This window comes from Carcharhinus amblyrhynchos, chromosome 7 (assembly GCF_965287045.1).
Source record: "Carcharhinus amblyrhynchos chromosome 7, sCarAmb.v2.hapA, whole genome shotgun sequence".
Taxonomy (NCBI): domain Eukaryota; kingdom Metazoa; phylum Chordata; class Chondrichthyes; order Carcharhiniformes; family Carcharhinidae; genus Carcharhinus; species Carcharhinus amblyrhynchos.
In genome coordinates this window covers 78,376,486-78,397,697 of record NC_137330.1, presented here as the reverse complement: position 1 = coordinate 78,397,697, position 21,212 = coordinate 78,376,486, and the positions used below count along the sequence as shown (strand labels likewise).

The following is a 21,212-nucleotide window of genomic DNA, read 5'->3' as shown; positions in this document are numbered from 1 at the left end:
TCTTACTGACTCGTGACAGTCATCAGGATATAACTTTTGCAATTGGGTTAGAACATAGAACATAGAACATTACAGCGCAGTACAGGCCCTTTGGTCCTCGATGTTGTGCCGACCAGTGGAACGAATCTAATGACCCCCTAACCTAAACTATTCCAATGTTATCCGTATGCCTATCCACTGACCATTTGAACGCCCTTAAAGTTGGCGAATCCACAACTGCTGCAGGCAGGGCATTCCACGCCCTTCCTACCCTCTGAGTAAAGCTGTGTGTTAGTGTGACGTTGGAATTTTGGATCCTTTGCTCACTGGGGTAGGCTCTTCTGTGAGGAGTAATTTTGATTTTGCAGCCTGTGATTGCTTTGTTTGAAACAGAAGCCCAGATTTTTTTGTTCCTGGGTCAGGTACACAGAGGTGAGAGAATTCTCAGCTCCCCAAATATAAACGACTGCCTGGACCTTGCTTTCCCATCTGGAGGAAAGCAGGTTAGAAGAGGAGTTGACGTAGATGACTCCAAAAGAGGTTGGAAGTGGGCTCAGCGCAGTTAATGGAAACATAGAACCTAGATGCAGGAGTAGGCCATTTGACTCTTCGAGCCTGTTCTGCCATTAATTTTGATCGTGGCTGATCATCAAATTCAATTCAAGGTTTGGCGTCTTGGAAGCAGATTTTGTGAAATGCTCATTTGAGAGATCACCAAAGGGTGAAGCCCCTTGTGCCTCAGAAGAGATGCCATTGTCTTGTCAAAACTGTAAATATGTCCAACTCTTAGCTGACTCTGGAAATGAGTCTTTCCCTACGTCATTATTACTGCTGAATTGATGTGTACTCCACTGATCCATTAAAAACATGGAATGGATTCTCAAGACGCAGTCATGGAGATGGCATCCTTTCCTCACCACTGCCAGGTACAGATATTATGTAGTCATGCCAAGACTCAGCTGGTGGCTGAATGATAAATATTGTCATACTCATCCTGACAAACAGGCAAACCTCGAAAGCTAGTGAGTTTACAATCAAACAAATTGGTTGGACTTAAACCTGGTGTTGTCAGACTTTTTACTGTGTATACTCATCCTCCCACATACTTTCCCTCTTGCCATCCATCTACCAGGATGTGCCCACACAATTGATCCTTGACCAATTTCCTCACAGCGGCACACTGTCATGACAATGACACTGCAGAAATCAAGAAGGCCTGGATTACTAGAACTGCTGTGATAATGGCAGCAGGAGACCATTAATGCTTATGGAATCAGTGCAGGAAAAGATTCAATGGCCTACGTTCTGAGCCAATGTCCTCTCTCACTATTGCACAGATTTCACCCTTAATTAACAATACCATCCTACTTCCATTTCCTTTTTTCCTGTCCTTCTTAAATATTGAGTACCCTTGAATATTCAGGTCCTAGCCTAAACCATCCTGCTACCATGACTTTGTAATCATATAATACTTGTATATACTAATTTGTGTTGCTAATTGGGTTGCCTTATTGCAAATGCTCTTTTACATTCAGATATAGTGCCTTTAGCCTTGTCTTTTTAACATTGTAACACATTTTTTGTAGTTTAGCTCTATTTGCTGCTAGCCCTTGTTTCCTCTGCCTTTTCCTTTCTATTTTTCTGTCTTTTATTTCTACCTTTGATTCCCTCTCTGTGTCTCCCAGCTTAGGTTCCCACCTCCCTGAAACTCTTGTTTAAACCCTTCCCAAAAGCTCTAGCAAATACCCCAGCAAGGATATTGGTCCCAGTCCTGTTGGTCAGGTCCCAGTTTCCCCAGAATCGGTCCCAAAGCCTTAGGAATCCAAATTCCTCCTTCTACACCATCTCTCCAGCCAAGCATTAATCTGGTCTATTCTCCTATTCCTGCTAGATGTCACAGTGGGAGTAATCCTGAGATTACTACCTTTGAGATCCTGCTTTTTAATTTATTTCCCAGCTCACTATGTTTGACTTTAAGGACCTCATCCATCTATGTCATTGTTACCACTATGGACCACAACTTCTAGCTGTTCATCCTACCTCTTCAGAACATCCTCCAACTGCTTAATGACATCTTTGACCCTGGCATCAAGGAGACAACATACCATCCTGTTTTCACACCTGCAGTCAAATTTTATGCAGATAACCCTGTGCCTGTGACAAAATCTGTTCACATAGTAATTTTTGTTTTTCTTCCTTGTGCTTTACTTTGTAGATCATGTATAAAGCATTACTGGTGTTTACGATGCTGATCTGGGATGTAGAAAGCGAACAGATCCTTGGAACCCAGTGACCCACCCATTGTAATCCAGATCCGATCCACCCCCCCTTAGGACCTGGAGACCATGGACTATGACCAGAATATTTAAGAAATTGCAGTGTATTAATGAAACCAGCAATAAATGATATTGCATCTGTACGCTAGAATTGGGTAAAGGAACACAATGTTTTGATGCCAGACTGCTGTGGAAAAGTGGTTCATTATGGTTAAAGATTGTTAAAGGCTAGGGGGCAGACCTGGTAGATAGAGATACTAGAGTAACCAAATTGAGGGAAAAATGGGAATTAGGAATTGCCCAGCAGCAGGGGAATCTTGAAAAGACATGGAGGAGAGGTCACACCAAGGGTATGCTCAAGGAAGCCATGGAAGTTCACCATTCCACAGACCTGAATTGTTTGCTTCTGGAACAGAATAAATTCTGGGCATTTACAAATGTAACAGTGATTGAGATGAGGCGTAGGAAATCGTTCTGGCCTAAGCCAAGGATATTGACTTGACAGCAAGAATATGATAAGAGAGAACTTAGGGAAATATCAGATTGTGAGCGATATAGTGACACTAAGGCATTGGTATTTGTTGGACCCAAGCAAAAGGAGAACAGGGAGTGTACACATATGCTCCTACTTAAAAGCAGTGGATTTTGGAGTCATTGAGGAGAATAAGAGTGGTATTGTCTGAGGAACTACCTAAAACACTTCCCTCTCACCACAAACAGCACCCTCCCAGCCACAACGAAAGTCAGGCTATGGAGTGTCTGGACTTTACAACAGGTCCAAGGAATGGTCTGGTGTTGATACCTACTGGTGAAATATTGTATCATGATGCACATCATAAGGTGATACAGGTGATATTAAATTTGATAGGGATAGGATTACCAGATTGATGTGATGAAACAATAAAGGGTGGAACTTTACCAGCCATCTGCAACGGGTTTCATAATGGGCAGGAGCGGAGAACCTAGCAGCAAGCAAAAAGTCAAAAACCTGCCAGCGTAAAAACAATTTGCAATTCTTGCAATGGTGAGTTAATGGAGGATTGGTTAACCCATAGCCCAATGATGTGAATGTCCTATGCATTGATTAAATTAAATTGTGGTGCAGAGGCCAATGCATAGTTCAATTTTTATGCAACAAAAGCATGGACACTCCAGGCCAAGGAAAGAAATATCTGAACCAGCCAGCAAAGTGACCATGCCAATGCTGTGGAGCAAAGAGTTGAGATCAATGACCTGCGATTTCGACCCAATGATTTCAGTGCAACAGGACTGGACACAATAGCAAATTGTGCAGGGAAAAAAACTCAAACACAAAGAAGGCTGAAAGATTAACCCCAAGGTGGAAACTGGAAGCCCAGAAGATACATAGCCATGATTCTTGGGTGAGGTCAAAGATCTTGGTTTCTCATTTTGGAATGCAGGCTTTTCAGTCAATGCCAATTTAATCATTTATTTATTATTAGTGTCACAAATAGGCTTACATTAACACTACAATGAAGTCACTGTGAAAATCCCCTAGTTGCCACACTCTGGTACCTGTTGGGGTAGACTGAGGGAGAATTTAGCATGGCTAATCAACCTAACCAGCATGTCTTTCAGACTGTGGGAGGAAACGGGCCACCCAGAGGAAGCCCACACAGACACAGGGAGAAGGTGCAAACACCACACAAACACAATGACCCAAGCCAGGAATCGAACCTGTGCCCCGGTGCTGTTAGGCAGCATTGCTCACCACTATGCCACCGTGCCGACTAACAAACGTTAGATTACACACAGTGAAGTAACAGCTCTGACAGATAAAGCACCAGGGCTAAAAGACGTCTGCTTTGAACAATAAACACATCACTCTACTGGCTTGGAGGAATCAGAGTTCCAGTTATTTGCATCATTCTGGAAGCACCAAGGAATAGCAGTGATCAAACCTTCAATCTGACATACATTAGCAGCCTTTCTCTCCCTTAAGCAGTGATGTCTGTATGCCTCAGAGTGTCCACAAGCAGACAGGATGTCAAGACATTTACCACACAGAGCTACAAATTCTCAAGAATTCAAACATTACCCTGACTGGGATTACAGTCCTGAACTGTCTTCTTTTAGGGCAGAGCAGGTCTCTCCATTCTCAATACCGATACTGGAAAACCTCCAATGGGCAGATCAGTCAAACCACTCAGTCTGGACACAATGTCTCCAGTGAGGATGTAAAAGAGAGCAATCGGCCATCTGACAAACTTGAACCTCCAACCCTGACGATGATACAGCGGGTCAACACTGCAACCACTGAGCATACATTGCAACTTGCAGCCAGCATGACAAAGCCACAAACAAATTTGGTAGCAGCCATCTGTTGCTGACAGTGAAATACAGAAGTGAGCGTACTGCTAAACTTCATTCTGGTCGCAGGAATGCTCATCCTCTATCACAACCCACATAACACCAGGAAAAAGCAATAGAAATGGCAAGGAAATGAATAAAATGCTTGTCCTCCATGCAAGAAATGAGTTAGGGTAGCAACCATCGACCGGCTGAACCGACCAAGTACATTTCAACACAACAGAATGACAAAAAGGATGAAAACACACCCAGTTGCTGGAACAGTCTCCAAACCTGCAGAACGAGTCAGCAGTGATTGAGCCTACCTCTCCTCCGATAGCAGTGCAAACGAGATATGGAATGTTATAAAGTCTCTAGACCACCAGAACCTTTGAACTCAGGGACTTGAATTGGGGAGATACAGCAGTGATAATACAGTGACGATCATGTAGATGTATGATAGTAAGAACAACGTAGGAGATAAGGGAAACTATAAGCACTTAAGTGCATTGCATTAAGATGTGCGGTAGGTTAATGTGTGAATATTCAATGCAGTAAGAGTCGCACGATCCACCCCGGGTCAGTCTCGTGTTGGACAAGAGTTATGTGTACCAGCCAGCACAAGTATGGAGACAGCCCTTAGCTTCTACCCATTGCTGTATTTTGTAAATAATTCTAAGAGTCAATAAAAACTTGCAGTTATCACATGTATGACTGAAAATACTTCTTCAGACCTATCGAATTGTGCCCAATATGCTTTAACACTAACAATTCTCCCACCCCGTCTACCATCCTGACACTGCAACAATCCTGACTACCCTCCCAACCCTTCAACTAACCCCTCATCCTGTGACTGACTTTTTGATCCCCATTTCCATGCACCCCAGACATACTCTCTACCACCTTCTTCCGTCAGGAAAATTACATAAAAGTCTGAGATCACAACCGACCAACTCAAAGAACAAAGAACAAAGAACAAAAACAGCCCGGGAAACAGGCCCTTCGGCCCAACGAGCCCGCGCCGCCATCTCAACACCACCAGTCCCCCTCTCCACCCATGATCCCTGTCTAATGTTTTATGGCCATCCAGATTGAGGGAAACTGATTTAGGGACAATTTATTACTGCCAATCAGCCTAATAGCACATCTTTGGGGTATGGGAGGAAACCGGAGACCCGGAGAAAACCCATGCAAGCACGGGGAGAATGCGCAAACTCCCACAGACACCGGCCCAAATCCATGTGTCTGCACAGCAATCAGCGATAGTCACTGAGCTGTCGTCTTGCCCAGTATCTTGTCCAGTTTAGGCACACACTAACGACATGAAGCACTAGGCCAATCTCGAACAACCAAGAGCAGCCCCAGTACGACCCATCGCGTGTATGCCCCTCGTTAGACACGAGGTGGACCGACTTAAAACCTGTGAATGAAAAGAGAAAAACATTATTATCATACCATATCCATTTACATTACCAGGGACGCCCCAATGCTAATGACCCTTATTTAAAACAATCTCCTATATCCACCCATCTCTAACCCAGTCATGTGCCTGTCTAAGTTAGTCTTAAATGACTCTAGCGTGTTTTCCTCCACCACCTTACTTGGCAGAGCATTCCATACCCCCACTACCCTCTGTGTGAAAAACCTCCCTCTAATATCTGTGTTGTACCTCTCCCCCCTCACCTTAAGTCCATGGCCCCTTGTCCTACATGTCTCTATCAGAGGAAATAGCTTACCTCTGTTTACTCTATCTATACCCTTCATAATCTTATATACCTCTATTAGATCCCCCCTCAGTCGGCGTCTTTCAAGGGAAAAGAGCCCCAATTTCTTCAATCTTTCCTCATACCCCAGTCCTTCCATACCAGGCAACATCCTGGTAAACCTCCTCTGCACTCTCTCCAGAGTCTCCACGTCCTTCCGGTAGTAAGGCGACCAGAACTGGACGCAGTACTCCAAATGCGGCCTAACCAACGTTCTGTACAACTGCAACATTAGACTCCAGCTCTTATATTCTAGACCCCTTCCTATAAAGGCTAACATACCTTAGGCTTTCTTCACCTCACTCTCCACTTGCACTGCCACTTTCAAAGACTTGTGCACTTGCACCCCCAGGTCTCGCTGCGATTCTATACTCCTTATGGGCTTACCCTTTACCATATAACTCCCCCCTACATTATTCCGGCCAAAATGCATCACCTCACATTTATCCGGATTAAACTCCATTTGCCATGTATCTGCCCAATCAACCAGCCTATCAATATCCCGCTGTATTGCCAGACACTGCTCCTCACTGCCCGCCAATCCAGCCATCTTGGTGTCATCAGCAAATTTGCTGATCACACCACCTACTCCCTCTTCCAAATCATTTATATACACTACAAAGAGAAGAGGTCCCAGTACTGAGCCCTGTGGCACACCACTAGTGACAGACCTCCAGCTAGAAAAAGACCCCTCCAGTACTACTCTCTGACTCCTCTTTGCAAACCAGTTCTCTACCCATCCAGATACCTGACCACATATCCCATGAGCTTTAATCTTCTGTACCAACCTACCATGAGGGACTTTGTCAAACGCCTTACTGAAATCCATATAGACGACATCAACGGCTCGTCCTTCGTCGACCGTTTTTGTCACCTCCTCAAAGAATTCTACCAGATTCGTAAGGCAAGACTTCCCCTTGACAAAGCCATGCTGCGTATCCTTAACCAGATCACAACGCTCTTAAGTGCGCATACATTCTATCCCTAAGAATCCTCTCCATCAACTTACCTACCACTGACGTTAAGCTCACTGACCTACAGTTACCCGGGCTATCCCTCCTACCCTTTTTAAACAATGGTACCACGTTCACTATCCTCCAGTCCTCTGGGACCTCACCTGTGTCCAAAGAAGAGACAACGATTCGCGTCAGAGGCCCAGCAGTCTCATCCCTCACCTCTCTAAGCAGCCTAGGATAAATGCAATCGGGCCCCGGAGATTTATCGGTTTTAATGCCATATAAAAGCCCTAACACTTCTTCCCTTGTAATCGATAGATCTTTCAGTTGGTCTACCGCTCCCTCAATGAGGGTACTAGACATCAAGCCCCTCTCCTTCGTGAATACCGGCGCAAAGTATTCATTCAGGATCTCCCCCATTCCCTCTGCCTCTAAGCACAATTCCCCACATCTGTCCCTGAGAGGACCGATTTTACCCCTAGCCACCCTTTTGTTCTTAAGATAGGAGTAAAACGCCTTTGGATTCTCCTTAACCCTACCTGCCAAAGCCATCTCATGCCCCCTCTTTACTCTCCTAACTCCCCGTTTGAGATCCCTCCTACACTCTCTGTATTCCTCCAATGGTCTCTCTGTTCCCAGCTGCTTAGACCTGACATATGCCTCTCGTTTCTTCCTAACCAGGTCTGCTACATCTCTAGTAATCCACGGTCCCCTAATCCTACCTTTCCCATCCTTTCTCCTAACCGGCACATGCCTTTCCTGCACCTTTTGCAGTTTTCCCTTGAAAGACTCCCACATGCCTAACGTGGTCTTGCCTTCCAACAGCCTATCCCAGTCTGTATCCCTAAGCTCCTGCCTAATCCGGCTGTTTCGAGCCTTCCCCCAATTTAGCACCCTCCCCTTAGGACAGCTCTCGTCTTTTTTCCATTCGTATCCTAAAGTAGACGGAGTTGTGGTCACTATTAGCCACATGTTCGCCTACTGCAACCTCAACCACCTGACCTGGCTCATTTCCCAGAACTAAATCCAGTATAGTCCCCTCTCTAGTCGGGCTATCTACATACTGTTGCAAGGATCCTTCCAATACACATCTTACAAATTCCTCCCCATCAGATCCCCCAGCTTTAGGCACCTTCCAATCCACCCCAGGGAGATTAAAATCTCCCACTACAACAACCCTGTTCTTCCTACACTTATTCAAAATGTCCCTACGTATACCCTCTTCCACTGCCCGTGGGCTATCGGGCGGCCTATAGTATACTCCTAGCATAGTAATGGCCCCCTTCCTATTCCTCAACTCCACCCACAGAGACTCAATTTCCAACCCCTCCATGTTATCCTCCCTCTGCACCGCTGTGATCTGCTCCCTAACTAAGAGTGCCACTCCCCCTCCTCTTTTCAACCCTCCTCTGTCACACCTAATACACTTATACCCTGGAACATTTAGCTGCCAGTCCTGCCCCTCGTTTAACCACGTCTCTGTCACTGCCACCACATCTAAATTCCTCGCGAACATCAAGGCCCTAAGTTCATCCGACTTTCCCGTCACACTCCTTGCATTAAAACAGACGCACCTAAGACCCTCAGGCCCTCTCGGATCCTCCTTCTTCTGGGGGATTTTCCTATCATCTAGACTTACCCTGACCTCCAACTCACTCCCAGTGCCTGAGCTGTCTCTCTCCTTCCCACCCCCCCTCCATACTAGTTTAAACCCTGCCTAAACACTCCAGCCAACCTCCCAGCTAAAATATGTGTCCCCTTCCCATTTAAGTGTTCCCTATCCCTCTTATAGAAGTGCCCTTCCTTTGCAAAGACTTCCCAATGGTCAACAAAACTAAAACCCTCAGTCCTGCACCAATCCCTCAGCCACGCATTCAGCTGCAGGATCTCATTATTCTTATCCCTGCTATTGCTGGGCACTGGCAGCAGCCCAGAGATCACCACCCTGGAGGCCCTACACTTCAGCCTGGCTCCCAACTCCCTGAACTGTGTACGTATTTCCCCCCTACTCTTCCTTCCTATGTCCTTCTCTCCTACATGTATAATTACGTCCGCCTGGGTCCCTTGGCCCTTCAAGATTCCCTCTACCCTCTCCGACACATCCTGTACCCCTGCTCCAGGGAGGCAAACCACCATCCTGGAGTCCCACTTTTGCCCACAGAACCGCCTATCAACTCCTCTAACCCTCCCGTCCCCCACCACTATCTCACATCCAGCCCCCTTCCTTCCCTCTGAGGCATTTTCCTCTTCCCCTCGTGCCCTTTCCACCTCAGTTGGTGCCTTACCCCTGCTATCTTGAGAGACTACCCCTGGGGTAGCCTTTGGAACGTTACTCCTCTTCTTTTTCCCCTTCCTAACTGTAACCCACCCATCCCCCCTCCTTGGCTCTGGGATCCCCTCTTGAATCTGGTTCCTATTCATTAGTGCCTCATTTTCCCTCACTAAAAATAAATCCTCCAGCCTCAAGAACGGTTTCTTCCCTGCCACTATCAGACTTTTGAATGGACCTATCATGTATAAAGCTGATCTTTCTCTACACCCTTGCTATAACTGTAACACTATATTCTGCACTCTCTCCTTTCCTCTTCCCCTCATACTCTATGAATGGTATACTTAGTCTGTATAGTGCGCAAGAAACAAAACTTTTCACCATCTCCTAATACATGTGAAAATAATAAAACAAATCGAATCAAATCCACAAACACTGATCCTACAACCGGATAACATTCTACACCCCAATCCATTCTACCCACTTTTGTATGTACCTTTTCCCTGGCTTCTCAAAATGGCATACTGAACATACAAAGTGAACATAGAAACATACAAATTAGGTGAAGGAGTCAGCCACTCAAGAATCTGTTCTGCAATTTGGTAGATCATGGCTGCTCTGATTGTAATTTCAGCTCCACATTTTTGCCTACCCTCCGATAACTTTTCACCTCCTTGTTATCAAGGGTCTATTTACTTATGCCTCAAAAATATTCAAAATTTTGCTTCCAAGACCTTTTGAGGAATGTAGTTCCAAAGCCTCACAACCCTCAGAGAAAAAGTTTCTCCTTACCTCTGTCTTCAATGTGCAACACCTTATTTTTAAACAGTGACCCCTAGTTCTAGATTCTTCTAAATAAGGAACATCCTTTCCACCTCCACCCTATCAAGACCCCTCAGGATTGTATATTTTTCAGTCAAGTTGTCTCTTAATTTTTAAACTCCAGTGGTTTCAGGTTAAACATTTGCAACCTTCCCTCATAAGACAATGCATTAATTCCTAGTATTAGTCTAGTAAGCTTTCTCTGTGCAGCTTCCAATGTTTCCTTTCCTGTTGTATCACAGCTTTGTATGGCGTCTGCTCTGATTAAGACCACAAGAAATTACAAAGGAACGTAGCCCAGTCCACCTCGCAAACCAGCCTCCTATCCATTCTGTCTACTCTTCATGCTGCCTTTGAAAAGCAGTTGGCATAATCAAGGATCCCACACACCCTGGACATTCTCTCTTCCACCTACTTCCGTTGGGAAACAGTTACAAAAGCCTGAGAGTGTGTACTAATCGACTCAAGAACAGTTTCTTCCCTGCTGCCATCAGATTTTTGAATAGTCTATGAACCCCAGCAACTAAGCTGCTTCCCTCCAGGCAATCTCAAGCCCTTCCGAGCAATCCAAACACCTATGCCAAGAAATATCATTGGAACTCCCTTTAAGACTGGAAACCCTGAAATAACTGACTCCCCTCAATGGCCAGACATCCCAGAACCACTGACCAGACACCATTATTTGATTCCTTCAGCCTCTCAGAGCACAGAGCTCTGTTTCTGTCCTTGGTATGTCTCCACATATCCCTGCAATCACTCCTGGTTCTGTAAGCTACTTTGCTCACATGGTCCCCGACCTCCCCAGGCCACAGCATCACAAATTATCAACAGCACAAGCTGCTCTGAGACTGTCACCTCTGCTGCAGTGTTTACACCCAACAGGGAGCTAATTCTACACATCAGACTGACCTGCTGTCAGAAATTCTGGGCTCAATTCTCCCATCGTGACTTGCAACTGTGAGAAACGCAGCTCACAGTCAAACAATTTAGTCAAGTCAAGTTTCGAAGGAGCAAGATATTTTATTTAACGTTCTTGCAAGACCGGGTGTCCAATAAAATAGGCACACCTTACATAGATTTGCAGCACATTCTATACTTTTTTTTACAAGCATTGTAATGGCTTTGCAATGTGTTGTTCTCCCCTAATTGGTGGTCCCTGTCCCATCTATGTGTTGTCATTCCCCTATTGGCTCGAGGTGCCCCAAGTTTCCATCCCCTCTACTCCCCATCTAACAAAGTCTCCTGTTATCACAAGAGTGCATTAGTAAACTCATCCGTCTTATCCAACACTGTTACATGTCCAGTTCAGATTGGCGGTAATCAATCCTTTGCCAACTTAATCACTGCTGTCCCGACTATCTCAGTGACCTTTTTCCCCCTTTTATGCTTAGTTGTAGAAACAACACATCTTGTATACCATTTGCTTTTTATAACTTGGACCTCGTACATTGCTTCAGGATGTGGTGTATGCTTCACTGCACACCACACATCTGTATTCCTACACCACAGGCAGTTTCTTTATTGTCCCTGACTATTGCTCTGTTAGCAGCAGTGAATTTTATGCCCTATGTTTGTGACTAAAATCACAGTTGTTTCCATAATGTGGGTTATCAATGTGCCTGACTATATCCAGTCTACCTAACTTTATGCTATTTTTCTATGGTGTACAGATATATGTGTTAACAGCTTCTTTACCTGTTGCTTACACAACTTTTCTGGCGGGTCCGGTCTGGAGAATCGTGTCGTCAGCCTTTTCCTGCGTTGGCGCATGCACTGGGAGTACATGCACATTCCCAGAGCCTGAGAACAGTCACAGTCCAGATCATGCTGGAAACCGGTAGGAAGACAGGTAAGTAATTTGAATCTTTTTTTAATATAGTTTAAACATACTTTGCGCGTTATTATCAGGCCCAGCACTTTACGGAACTTGTCGGGCCCAATAAAATCTCCCACCTGTCAGGAGTACTTAATTCCGGCAGGGTTTAGGGAATTAGCGGGAGACCTCACCGGAAAGAAAGGAGGGGGCAATCGGGACCTCTCAGGGGGTCGGATGGCAGGGACTGATGCCCCCTGAGCATGGGCACCCTGGCAATGCCAGCCTGTGCCCTCTGGCACTGCCCAAGGGGCAAAGTGCCCATGGTGCAGTGCCAAGGGATGGGGCCTATTGTGAACGTAAGAACATAAGAAATAGGAGCAGGAGTAGGCCATCTAGCCCTTCGAGCCTGCCCTGCCATTCAATAAGATCATGGCTGATCTGAAGTGGCTCAGTTCCACTTTCCCGCTTTCTCCCCATAACCCTTAATTCCCTTGTCTACCAAAAACCTACCTACCCGTGTCTTAAATATATTTAGCGAGGTAGCCTCCACCACTTCAATGGGCAGAGAATTTCAGAGAATCACTACCCTTTGAGTGAAGAAGTTCCTCCTCAACTCCGTTCTAAACTGCAACCCCTCCTTATCATGAGGCTGTGCCCTCTAGTCCTGCTGTCTTTTCTGAGCGGGAAGAATCTCTCTACCTCTACCCTATCCATCCCTTTCATTATCTTATACGTCTCTATAAGATCCCCTCTCATCCTTCTAAACTCCAACGAGTACAGACCCAGTCTATTTAGTCTCTCTTCATAGTCCAACCCCCTCATCTCTGGTATCAGCCTAGTGAACCTCCTCCGTGCTCCGTCCAAGGACAAAATATCCTTGCGCAAGTGCGGCGACCAAAACTGCACACAGTACTCCAGCTGCGGCCTCACCAGTGCCTTGTACAGTTGCAGCAAGACCTCCCTACTTTTATATTCAATCCCCCTCGCTATAAAGGCCAGCATCCCATTCGCCTTCTTGATCACCTGAACAAGAAGGTGATCACCTGATCAAGAAGGTGATCACCTGATCAAGAAGATGGGGCCTCGGGGGCAATCAGTGGGAGTGAGAGGTCCAGCTGCCATTCTGCATGGGGATTGGTCTGGGATGGAAGTAGGGTAGCAACTGGCGCAGGCTGGAGGGGGGTGGTCTGCCAGGAGGGGGTCCGACCCCAGGGGATGGAACCATGGGAGGTGGGGGTCTGCCAGGATGAGGGGTGTGGGGGGAATCGCCGCTGCTGGGGACTGGGCATTGGAATGCTCCGGCAGGGGGAGGGCAGGGAGCTGATGGCAGGTCCGGGAATGGTCATGGAGGCCGCGATCTGCCTGTGGCAGAGGGCTGGAGGAACAGCACTGTGGGGATCCCAGGCTGGCCAGCGATCGAGGAGACTGATAGGTCGGGGCCACTGCGCATGCACAGTGTTCCGGAACTGTCAGACTCCAGTGTCAGTAGGCCGCACTCCCGCCCCCTCACTCCTGGGTTTTTAATGAGATTCCCGATAGTGCACTGCAGAGAACCCAGATTGGGAGATTCAAGTGTGAAGTTGAACTAACAAAATAGTCCTGATCTAGAACAGTTTTCCCACCAAATCAGCACTTTTGGGTGAATTGCTGCCAATGTTTCAAGCAAAAGAATAGATTGATATTTCAGAAGAATGTTATAGAGGGTGGGCAAAATAAGACAACTAGAATTTTAATGCAAGTCATAAGTACCTTAAGCCTTCGATACATAACTAAAGATCACTCTTCGATGTTATCTAGATTTATATTAAACTAATTCTATTCATGATAAAGACAATGTTCAAGTGCTCCAGCTCATTGTACTGTTTGGTGTTGACTGTAACTTAGCGGAAGCAGCGCCACTACTGAATCCAAACACTGTGGTTCAAATCGCAGTTCAGAGACTTGAGCACAACATCAAGGCCGAACACCTGAGGAGGCCCTGCACTGTCGGGGGTGCCTTCTTTCAAACGGAACTTTAAACCTAGCCTACATCTGCCTTCTTGATGGAGGGGAAAGATTCTATGGCATTATTTGAAGAAGGGCAGGTGAGATCTTTTGAATGTCCCTTAACCAGCTTCACTAAAACATATTGCCTTGTCATCCTCACACTGCTGTCGCTGGGGCCTTTCTGTCTGCAAAGTTGCATTTCCTGCATTTCAAAAGTGAATAATTTTGTGTAAAACTTAAGACATTCTTAAGTCATGAAAAGGCTCGGATTGGAGTATTTTGTCTGGTTATGTTCACCACAGTTTCAGAAGGATGTAAGGGTGCTCGAGAAGATGGACGAGATTTAGCTGAATGGCTCCAAGGATGGTGGATGTTAGTTCCAAGGTGATCTTGGAGAAATTAAGCTTGTTGTCCTTGGAGCAAAAGAAATTTGTGTGAGGTTATGGGGATAGGATGGGAGAAAGGGCGTGGGAGGGAGTCATTGCAGATTTGATAGGCTAAATGACCTTCTTAAGCACTGTAAGGATTCTATGATTTGATTTACACATCCTTCCTAAAAATAATAAATTAATCTAGCTTTTTGCACACAGGCCCTTACAGTAGAAACTTACCGACAAATCAACCTGTGACTTGCTGGGATCTCACTGTATATTTCTTTCACTCTTCCTTCAAACTTAATGCACGGTGAACTAAGCAGCTGAATGGTGGCCTCTTTGGCTCTTAGGTAAGAATAGGCCTCAGGCCTCAGCCTTGATTTATACCTGCTGCTCAGGAGTGGTTTCAGACAGGATCCGCCACCTCACCAATAGAAGTGCAAATTAATGTATGACATTATGACATTCTTCTGACAATGAATGAATGTATACATATATGTGATATTGGCAGCAACCACAGTAGATAAACAGCTTGAACAAATAGAGCAGTGAGTGGCACAATAAATTGGAACTCTCCAGCTTCAAGAAGCAATTAAATGTAATTAATTTGTTTAACTTTTCTCACATTTGTTTTCCTTTATTTACTTTGCATTTGTGTTTATATTGTCTATAGAATTAAAGCGGGGAAAAATGATATGTGCAAGCATCGAACAATCCTGTTTGTATTAATACTGGTAAAATCATTTGCCTTCATATAACTTTGTTGTTGTTTCATACAGAATTTTCTATGTGTGTGCACACATTTCTATTATTAGATTGCTAGGATCAGGGCAAATCCTTTAATCTAGACTATAGCTGAAGACCAAACTCTTATAATACAGTGAAATCAAAGCAGTTCCATTGTGAGCATGTGACAGGACAGAAGTTTCCATTAATCTCTGGTCACAATGTCTTAACACCTGGGAACTGGTACAGCTCAAGGAAATAAAATTTGAAGTCAGCTTTCCCAAATGATTACGTGGCAGAAGTAATTTGTTAGATGAGCCTTATGGTCAAAAGACAACACAAAAAAATTAGTTGCACAAATTTAAATGGCTTGAAACCAGGATCATGTTAAGTTGAAGACTGAGATGGCACTTCAACATTTTCTCTAAGATTCTAGTGCAATGATTTCTTCTTAAATGAGATCTAATTTCAAAAAAATTCATTGGATTTATCCAGGATTCAATTTATTTTCATTTATTTCTTCAGGATTGGATGTTTATTGATGAGCCCAGAACTTATTTCCATTTTCTGCTGCATGGCAGGGGAGTATAAAATTCTGGTTAACAAGTTGTTCTGCCCCCAGATGGATTTTGCACACTTCCACGCTAGAATTCTCTGGCCATTCATGTCCTGTTGCTGCTGGCAGTAAGAGTGGCGATTCTGGCATCAAAATTGCAGTTCACTGCATAAGAATGGAGAATCCCAACTGCCAGCGAGCTCAAAGAATCCAGCCCCCTTTCTCTTCAATCCCATGAAAAAGATTCTATTATCTGTCATACTGCAGCTATCAAATAACTTCCAAATTCACTACACATCTATCTCTGTCCACCAGTTTGTTAATTCTCCAAGCTTGCTCCACATTATCTATTTCCAGTTGATTGCACTATACCACTTTTGACTTCAACTCAGGACTCTCTGCTTTTGTCTCCTCTCTCAATACGATTTTTAGATTCACAACTTATTAATTCTCATCATGCAATGCAAAATTAGTTATGAAAATTGAGTTTCCCTGTCTGCCTTCACAGACCTATTTTTGTTGTTGCTTTAGACATCTCTGGTCTAAAGCAGCAACAAACGGGTAAATCACATTATTTACCCTTTTATCGCAATGCTTTGTTTTATCCTTTTCAGTTTACTCATCCTTAACGCTGTTTTCTGTTGTCACGCCTTCCTTTGTCTCTCTCCACTCCGGTTTCTAAATCTTTATCCCATCTGCCTAGCACTTTTGACCTGGCTATTGGGCCAGCTGAGTGGGAAAGGATGGATATGGACAAAGTTAGCCCCAAGCAGGTGTGGTAAGTTGGAGAAATGATAATAGGACATACATTTGCAGATATCTCCTGAGAGTCATAAGGTAGAATTTTACTAGAATCGGGGTGGGCAAGGCATGCAGAATAGTATTCTCCGTTGGCTTATATGGATCTTGTGAGCCTCGGCCAGGCGAGGCAGTAAAATTCCAGCAATAGAGTCATGGAGATATAGGCTGGACAAGCTTGGACTTTTTTCCCGAAGCATAGAAGGACGAGAGAGTGACTTTGTAGAGGTTTATAAAATCATGAGGATCATAGGTAAGGTGAATAGCCAAAGTCTTTTCCCCAGGGCAGGAAGTGCAAAACAAGAGGTTGCAGGCTTAAGGTGAGAGGGGAAAGATTTAAAAAGGGATCTGAGGCATAATTTTTTTCACACAGAGGGTGGACCGTATGTGGAGTAAACTGCCAGAGGAGGTGGTACAGGCAGGTATAATTACAACATTTATAAGACATTTGGGCAGGTAGGTGCAAAGGAAATGTTTAGAGAGATATGGACCAAGCACAGGTAAATGGGACTAGCTCAGTTTAGGAAACCTGGTTGGCATGGATGAGTTGGGCTGAAAAGCCTTTTTCTGTGCTGTATATCTCTATGAGTCCCATGGTAGTTGCCATTCTAGGAGCACAAAACCTGGAAAATATTTTGACAAATCAGTATGTCCAATTTCAACATCAATCCAAATTATTAATGATCATTTCACTGCCCTATTAGTCCATCAAAGAAACTGGAATGTCCATGTGAAGGGTACCCAACCTCACTCATCCAGAAAGGTTATTTCATATCCTCTCAACTCCTCTCATATTGGTTACTTCTTCCATTTATCTTTTTTAAATGGTACAGGCATGATCCTGTTCTGGAGTCCAAGTGGCACCCACTTCTACGTTGCTGATTGATCCGAAAAGGAGAACTAGCCATACCACCACCTGGTCCCATTTGGAAGATAGGGTTTTGCCTCTGACTACAAACCCATTTTGTCAATAGGCATGTTTGGAGTAGGTAGAGGCTGCTCCTCCAGTGACCAACTGAACAAACCTTTAAACTTTCTCTTGTTCCCAGTTGTCTTTTTCATCTCTGTTGTCTATCAGCAGCTCCCTTTGCAGCGTGCCCCCGCTGGTGTTAACAGTAATTGTCTTTTTATTCAAATTCAATTGTAAAGCAGCCTTGTGTTTCCTCTTTGAAAAAGTAACAAGCAAAGTAGAAAGAGGAACTTGTAGCTATGGCATACTTATCCAAAAGGCATTCAATAAGGTGATTTTTTAAAAAAATTCATTCATGGGATCTTGGCATTGCTGGCCAAGATCCCATATTTAAGTATGGGCAATAAATGTTGGCCTGGCATTGCTGGCCAGGCCAACATTTATTGCCCATACTTAAATAACCTTGAGAAGGTGGTAGTGAGCAGCCTTTTTGAACTGCTGCAGTCCATGTAGCTCAAGTGCGCCCACAGTGCTACTAGGGAGGGAGTGCCAAGATTTTCATCCAGTGACAGAGAAGGAACTGTGATGTATTTCTGAGCCAGGATGGTGTATGGCTTAGAGGGGAACTTTCAGCTGGTGGTGTTCCATGTGTCTGCTGTCTTTGTCTTTCTAGATGGTAGTGGTGGCAGATTTGGAAGAAGTTGTCTCAGGAATACCTTGTACATGGTACACACTGTTGTCACTATAAATTGGTGGTGGAGGGAGTGAATGTTTGTGAAAGGGGCACTGATCAGGTAGACTGCTTTGTCCTGGATGGTATCAAACTTCAACATTCAGATTCCACCAAAGCATGACAGTCTCCGTGCCTTATTCATAAACAAGCTTGGGAATTTTCTCTAACATAAATTTTATCCATAGATAAAATCCATGGATATGGGTAATGTGATTAGTCATTTCCCATTACACTCAACTGTGCAAATGGATTTCCTTGAACCAGACTACACAAGATGCTTAAGATGGAAAGGAAGGGAAATATCGTGAGGGAAATGTCTCCATAATCACATTTTCTTTCTGATGACTCTTATTAGAATAAGCATCACTTTCTTCTTCTCTCTTCTTCCTCATTCTCTTTATTGTCTGAGTCATCGAGCTCCTCCTCAGTCTGTTCAATATTTCCTTTTTTATGAACGCAAAGAAGGTACATAGAACACATGGACACTCCAGTCCATGATAACCTGGGAGATGTTTGAACGATTGTATTGCAAGACTTGCCTGTAACTCAGGAATGAAGCCTTTGCTTCATTATGCCAATAGCTCACTGCTTTAGTATGTCAACAACTCATCCTCCACCAATGATAATTGTAGAGAGGGTCACAAGCCCCAGGACCAAGAGACAGAGAAAATTCCCTGACAGCCAGTACCTGGATCCACAACTTGAATTGTGGAATTCTGAGTGAGCACAGGATGAAAGTATTGAGCAAGCTGCTCGAAACCTTGTGCCAGTGATTGCACAACAACTGCAAAATGATGCAATTCTCCACATAATTAATATAAGCAATACTCCTGTCTCTTAGAGAACTCAGAGCTACATGAGTATAGTATTGAGCCTGTTCCCTTGGTCAAACATACATATGATGACAGCCAAGGAGATATGTTTGCTGCTCCCTGCTCTGCAGTCAAAAGCTAATGTAGTCATTAACTTTGAAAGAAAGACCATCAGTGGCTTGATGGCTGCTCCCAATTATCACACACTGGCTAATTAAGGGGCCAAAAGAGAACAATGTTTTACTGGTGTCACAATAACTAATGATCGGCACTCTGCCTGCACAGGCATTTGGGCAACTTTTAAACTGGATGAGGCATTTCAGAGAGTGTTAAGCCTAATTTCAATATCAGATTCAGACTTCTAAATTGATTACAGTTAGTTAAATATTGACTATTGTCTAAGTTTTCTGAGAAATACAAAGCAAGCTGGCAATGTAAGCTGAGAGAAGGACACAGGGGGACAGCACAGAGCTATAGTCAAGTTAAGTGAGTGGGCAACAAGATGACAGATTAAGTATAGTGTTGGGTGAGAAGTGTAAGTGTGAGGTTATGCAGTCTGGTTATAAGAATAGAAAATTAGAACATATTTTGAAAAGTGTTAAGATTAAAATGTTGGGTTCACAGAAACTTGGATGTACGAGTACAAGGAATGCAGCAAGTTAGCATGCATTAGCAGTAAGCCATTAGGAATGCACATGTTACATTAATCTTTAATATAAGGGGACTGGAGTACAGTGATGAAGAAGTCTTATCACAATTGTTTACAGTTTTGGCCTAGAATACTATGCGCAGTTTTGTTCCCTATATTTAAGGAAGGACATACCTGTATTGGAGGCAGTACAGTGAAGCTTCCCATAATTGATCCAAGGGATGAAAGGATTGTCCTAAGAAGTGGAACTGAGTAAATTGGATTTATATTCTCTGGAGTTTACAAATCAATGAGAGACAATCTCATTGAAACAAAGAAGACTCTGAGGGGCTTCGCAGGGTAGGTGTCCAGGGATTGTTTTTGTTGACTGCTACATCAAAAACAGTTTTCAGATAAGGGACTGATCATTTAGGACTGAGAGCAGAGAAACGACTTCACTCAAAGAGTTGTGAGTTACCTGAATCCAGTACCCCAACGCAGCTGTGTGTGATTTATCACTGAATGCATTTACGGCTTAGATTGACATATTTCTATTCCCTCAGGGAATCAAGGAATATGGGGAGAGGGCAGCGAAGTGAGTTGAAGCCTGAAATCACATAGTTGAACTGAATTGTAGAAAATGTTTGATGGCTCATCTTGTTGACTCCTGCTTCTATTTTTGTGTTCTTACATTTCTGCGTCTTGATCTTTCTAACCAGTGCACCGTAACGGACTAACAACTTTTGTTTTCACTTGTGACTCTTTCTCAAAGCTTACAACAACATGAAAGTTGAGTGCCTTTTTAATTTCCAGTGGAACAGTAAAACAGTAGAAGCTCAGGATCATATCGACAGGCGACGATATTCACTTGAGAACCACACCCACTTGATGCATCAACTCTGATCCCATAAGACTGTCCTAACATCAAGAAGCATTTCTGGTATATCTGCCTTCAATTCCATTAGTATACTGATAACAGAATTCCAAAAAGACATACCTTTTTGCTCCTTGCACTTGTGTTCTTCCAGCAGCCACAAATTGCAGAACAGAATATCCAAACAAAGTTTCAGCAACAGAAATTTGATCCTTTTGTTTCAATATTCTGACAAAACTTTTATGGGACAGCAAATGCCGAGCTGTTTTCTGATTTACCAACGAGCAGGTCTGCACAGGTAACTTACTAGCAGAAATCTTATTGGCTTTTACTTGTAAGATTCATGTGACTTCAGAAACATGTTTCAGTGGCAGAAACAAGATTTGACCTGCAGCAAAATGCACAAGAATTTCCATGTGTCGAAATGCTGAATTTTTTTTGAGTACTTTGCATGATGGTTTAATTAAACTGGATCAGATTCAAGGGAATTCAACATATATCTAAAGTTACCAAACTCTATCCAGCCTGGTAATTATTGTGTCCTGAATTTATTTTTCACACTTGTTCTCATGCCCATGATTGTGTAAATTGCATTCACTTCCTTGTTCATCTTCCCTGAGGCAA

At 44.0% G+C, this 21,212-nt stretch overlaps 1 protein-coding gene across 1 annotated transcript in view; it reads right to left on the bottom strand.

Moving 5' to 3' along the window:
* LOC145345076 (4-galactosyl-N-acetylglucosaminide 3-alpha-L-fucosyltransferase 9-like) overlaps positions 1–20,895 on the bottom strand; it is a 67,945-nt gene extending 47,050 nt beyond the window's left edge. The window contains exon 1 of the mRNA XM_080192644.1: positions 20,712–20,895. The gene's annotated coding sequence lies outside the window, so the exon portion shown is untranslated. The remainder of the gene's footprint in view (positions 1–20,711) is intronic.
* Between the last annotated feature and the right edge of the window lie 317 nt (positions 20,896–21,212).